We start from the raw sequence: 5,952 nt of genomic DNA, 5'->3' as shown, positions 1-5,952 counted from the left end.
GCCCTCCTCCAGCGCCAGGGTCTGAAAGGCAGATACGTGGAGGTCACAGCAGAACTGAAGAAGCCAGCCTGACCCATCTCATAACCACGCCCCCTGCTTTAAAATGAAAAGCACGTTCCCGGAGTCATGCTTGAGTCTCTAATTAATAACTGGTGAACACTTGAACGTTTTTCTTCCATGATCCAAATATGTCAATATTCAATTCTTCAGTGTGTAGATTAGCCAAGCCTATGATATCTCATTTCTTTTTCTTTTTTTTTTTTTTTGGCCACGCTGGATCTTAGCTCCCCGACCGATCGAACCTGTGCCCCCTGCAGCGGAAGCATCTAGTCTTAACCACTGGACAGTCAAGGATGTCCTTTATCTCATTTTTTTTTATCATGGCACCCCCTTCGTGCCACCTCACACCTCCCTTGGGTGAATAACAAGTTGAAAGCCAAACCCCACCCATTTTCCTGCTCCTCGCAATTTTTGTAAAGGTCTGAGCTAAGAGAAGATGTATGGAGATAAATACATTGATGAGAGATTTCATCAATATTTTAAAATATTACAAATGTATAAAATATTTTTAATTTGCCAGAATATGGTGTTTTTTTCAATTATCCAAATTGCCCAGAAGAGCATCTCTGTCAGCTATATGTCCAGTGAGCGTCAGAGTTTTTCTAAAAGAAAAAATAGTCATTAGTTATTAGAGCATTGAGTACAAAGGAACATATAATCTTCACTAAATGAAGTTAAGAACTAGGAGATTGTTAAGAATATCTTGAAATGTTGGGCCATTTGGAAATGAGCTCCGGGCTTCCCTGGTGGCGCAGTGGTTACGAATCCGCCTGCGAATGCAGGGGACACGGTTTCGTGCCCCGGTCCGGGAAGATCCCACATGCCGCGGAGCAGCTGGGCCCGTGAGCCACAACTACTGAGCCTGCCCGTCTGGAGCCTGTGCCCCGCAACAAGAGAGGCCGCGATAGTGAGAGGCCCGCGCACCGCGATGAAGAGTGGCCCCCAGCTCGCCGCAACTAGAGAACGCCCTCGCACAGAAACGAAGACCCAACACAGCCAAAAATAAATAAATAAATAAATTTAAAAACAAACAAACAAAAAAGAAATGAGCTCCATCTTGGATGTAACTCACAAGGCTCATCCACGGGCCGATTTGGGTTTCAAGTTTCTTAAAGCAGAAAGCAACTCCATTATTTCCCACCACCCCCCTTCAAATCCATTCTCTAAATCTATTGTTTGCTGTAGAAATACTGCGTAACAGTACAAATGCTTCTTTGAAGAGTCTAATATTTCAGGGAAGGTGCCAGAGGGTTGCAAGAGAAGCATCCCATCTAAAAGTGGAGCATAAAATAAATGACTGCTCCAGATCCCCCCTGCATCTATGATTCTACACAAACATATAGAATAAACCTTTTGGAGGAAATTATATGTGATTAGTCACGTTATTCATGTTAGCATAATCCCTCAAGCAATAAAATGTACTCTAGTGCCCTCACATTTGCTAGTTAATGATCTTTTTGACCATGAATAATGCTTCTTAAAACTGTTCTCGTAACAGCTTATCATAGAAAAATATACAAACATCCCCACTCCTCATCACCCATAAAAGTTTTAAGTATGTTTTGAGTTACGAGGATTCACCCGAAAAAAATTTTTCTATGATTTCACCATAAAAATTAAGAGGTAACTTGAGGTATAGCCAGACCCAAGGCCTCCTGTCTAAATTGAATGGACTTTCAAATGGCTATTTAGCAGATATGGCAAAGAGAATGGTAAAGCATCACCTCCTAAGATGAAATAAACACCGTCAGTTAGTATCAAGGATGACAGTCTAATTCTGTTCAACTTTATCCAGTCTCAGAAGTATCTTCAAAAAATGGTAGGCAACAAATTTTCCCTCTGACCTGCTAAATTGTCACTGGTTTAGGGCAGGAGTTAGCAAAAAGCATGGGCATTGTAAATAGATAATTTCTTATACAAAGGGTCTGAAAGTGTTCTGCCCAAAATGAGCTTCCCCACTGGGCTTCTCTGGCCTCTGAAACTTGTACCATTTTTTGGCTGAAGGCTTTATCGCCCCCAAATTTATTTCTAGGTATATATTATCTGAGAACATAAGATGTGAATCTGTCAGCACCCATGAAAACTTTAGCATTGAGGAGTTTATGAAATGAATTACTTGGTACTCTGCAGCAGCCAGTGGAGCTGAAAATAATGGGATACAAGTAACATCAATTAGGACACAGAGGAGGAGGGTGGAAACATTGTAACCCATGGGGATCCTTGAAAGAAACTGGAAGGCCATGAAATATCCAGAAAGTTAACAAAGAAGCACCCAAGAGCTAGGGAAAGGTGGTCAAAAGAAAGGAGAACAGCAAGAATTGAAAACATTCAACCTCTAGAAGTAAAATTTCTCAGCAATAAGCCTGATACAAGGTAAGCAAGGAAATTTTTAAAATTTCACAAGTCTGATGCATGTCTTATCTAGGTCTTTGTCACGTGGGTTGACAACTTTGTCAAGTTGGCCCATTTTTACTACTGTCTTCAAGGTTACCCACAATAAGCCTAGAAGAGAAAAGGTCTGTGGTTAGATTCACTTTGATGTCAACTCCATAAATTTGTGCCCCTCGCTAAGCTGGAGTTTTATGGGGAGAGGCCAACAACTCAGGACCAAACTTCCTTGCACCTCAACTCCGAAGACCAGCCAGCTGGGGCCCATGATCGTGAGCAGGAAGACCATTACTAAAGACCCAGGGGGTGGAGTTTTCTTTGTCTTCTTTGCTCTAGTCTCTCTCCTGTCCTCTTCAACCTCAGAGTCTGCCTTTCCCATTGGAGAACCATGGTGCCTCACGCCATCACCCCCACCCCATCCTTTCCTGTTAAATTCTTCTCTAAAAAATGGACTTGATACATTTTGTTGACATAGGAGGATGCTTACAATATATTTGGTGGGAAAAAAACTATCAAAGAGTTAGGAAACATTTTTTAAGAGAAAAAAAAATTGTAGAGAAATATATAGAAAGATTTATGTCAAGGGGTTAAAATTTTTCATTATAAATCGTGATCGTCTAGTTATTATGTATAGTGATGTTAAGAGTTATTTTTTTCTTTACTTTTTATTTGGGGGCACTTGGTGATATATCCATTTTCTAATTATGTAGCAAGGGTATATTACTTTTATAATATTTATCATCTGTATTTTAATAAAGGAGTTGTTACCGATTATTCATAACATTCGTGAAAATTTTACACCCATCCATTCATTCATTCGTATAAGTATTTACAGACTACAAGTTATGTGGCAGACCTCTGCTGAGTTCCTGAGTTCCTTCCCTTGGGGCTTTGCCACTAATGGGGTGCCTCACAGGAGCTGAGTTAGGAGATTTTTCTGCAAAAGACTCTCCTCATGGCCCTGAAATCTCACCACACATGGAGCAGGTCACACCTGTGCCCCAGATCGTGCACCAAGCACTGCCTTGGATGTGTGTCAGACACAGGTCGGGGACCCAGGTGACACCTTGGGAATTTTCTCCCCCATTCCTGAGTCTCTTCTTGCTCACTGAGTGTTGTGTAAATTCAATAAGCATAAACCGTGCTCTTCATGACAGTGTTTTACTGTGTCAGCAGCTGCCGGGGCTTAACGTGCATCAAGCAGTAATCATACTCATACTAATATGTTGTAAAAGAGATCTGTATCCTAGTGAAGCGATTTGGATGATTTTGGCATATATAAGGATAGAGTATTTTTCTTTTATACATAAAAATGGAACCTGCAAGACTTTCAACAAAGTGGCAATCAAGAAAAAAAAATAATTTGGGAGCCCAAATACCCGCAATCCAGGTCTCCAGAGAGGTAACCTTTATCTGTTAGTTAGTGCTAATGAGATCCTTGCCTTCTCTACAGGGGAAATGTTCACAGCCACAAAGAAAACCAGTGCTCAGCTGAGGTTGGCTGTCAAACAGAAATGCGCATTAACACCCTTCAGGTTTTTCCGCTGTGGTTCAATATGATGCTAGAGAAGAAAATAAAAGTCATTTTTTTTTTACCCACTTAACAAGACAGGAAACATGGGGAGGAAGAGAGGGCTGGAAGAAAAGAGAGAGGAAGTGAAGGAGGGAAAAAGGAAGGAAAGAATATTTTCTGCTGCAGAACCAAGCCAGCAAGAGAGCAATCAATTCAACTCAGTAGCTTCTAAGCCATGTAAAAAGGGGCTGAACTGTCTGTTGAGAATAATAACCTTCGAGTCAATTTATTCCTAAGCAATTCTGCTTGAAGCAAATTGACAAGTCTAAGGCGTTGGGAGGATTGTAAGCAAGAGAGGTCTGCTTTAATGTTGTCTTAAATCGTTCATGATAATTTTTTTAAGTGTCAACTGTCACGTAACTCCTATTTCAACCAGCTCTCCTTTTCTGAACTTCTGAGTAATGAGTTTCAAATTAATTTTCCCCACATTCTCTCCAAACCACTTTTCCTAGGCAAAAAAGATGCGGTACAAATTTCATATAATAATTACTATTTTAATTCCCAGCCCTCAGTACTTTTCACTCCTAGAACAAGGGCCCGAGCACCCACCCCAATTCACCTACCAGACAATACTGCCCACCTCTGGCATGGGGCACCTTTTCCTCTTTCTCTCCCGGGGGTCTTCCTGTACCATATAGCTTAGGATCCTTTCCTAAGGAAGCGATCAAATAGCCCAAACCTCTGCAGATCATCAAGGTAGCACCTAGCCTAGAGATTGCCTCAAGAACATATGGGAAAATGCAAACCCCAGAGATGATGCTGGAACCTCAGGATCCCTACCAGCATCATGACAGAACACCAGACCTGCAAACCCTTCTCAAGTTGGAACTATATATATTTTTTTATTCAAACAGAAAGTCTGAAACATTTATATTAACATATTTCCATACAAATAACCCAAAGAAAGTTTAGTATTAGTTGTTTTGTTTGTTTGTTTGTTTGTTTTTTTATACTGCAGGTTCTTATTAGTCATCAATTTTATACACATCAGTGTATACATGTCAATCCCAATCGCCCAATTCAGCACACCACCATCCCCACCCCACCGCGGTTTTCCCCCGTTGGTGTCCAATACTCAAGTTGGAAATATTTTTGTCTGCAACCTCACGGTCGATATTTCATTGTCTCCCCCTGCCCTCAAATTCTAGTGTAAAAAGAAACTTGGGCAAAATAAAATAACTTTGAAAAAAGGGTACGAAATGCCCTACTTCCTTCCCCAATTCACTTCCTGCGGGGTCTGAGCTCCTGCATCTCTTCAGATCAGATCGTGTTAGCTGTGATTCCTAGTTATGAGGTCGCCCTCAGTAATAATAATGGCCAACATGAAGCACGTGCAGAATCTTCAACAACTGAGTCTATTCATTCCTTTGAGAAGGAATAAACCATACCACATGAGGTTTTAAAAAAAACTGGGAGGAACAAACCGGCTAGACACACAGTTACTTTGGCAGGAAACTCAGAGTACTTCAGACAGATCCGAAACTGCAATTTTACAGTCTCTCATTGTTCTACTGCTGGGTGCCTTCTTGTTTTATTCCTGATCTGAAATTCTGTTTCTGCCATGCCTTTTAAGCATAAGTTGATAAGCATTAGTTGATAGATTTCACCCTAAACTCAACAGGAGGAAAAAAATCCAATTTGCTTCATCAATTACACAGTGGTATTCAGAATAAAGATTCAGACAGAATCTTCAGAAAAATTCAGCTCTAACTTGGTCCTAGTTCTTACAATCACACAGGAGAGGGAGAAATCCTCTAAACGTGAATTAAGAACTGCTGTCTCTGTGCCCCATGAATCATGCCTTGGCAATCGTCGTCATACCCTTTAAGTGACCATTCAACTCAAAGTTCTATTTTCCCGACAATCATCTTAGAATTTGTTGTTTCTTTGTTATTTCGTCCCCTTATTAAAACTCACCAATTTAAAGACCT

Source organism: Eschrichtius robustus, chromosome 12, assembly GCF_028021215.1.
Source record: "Eschrichtius robustus isolate mEscRob2 chromosome 12, mEscRob2.pri, whole genome shotgun sequence".
Lineage (NCBI taxonomy): Eukaryota > Metazoa > Chordata > Mammalia > Artiodactyla > Eschrichtiidae > Eschrichtius > Eschrichtius robustus.
The sequence above is the reverse complement of the archived record's forward strand: the minus strand, read 5'-3'. Positions refer to the sequence as shown.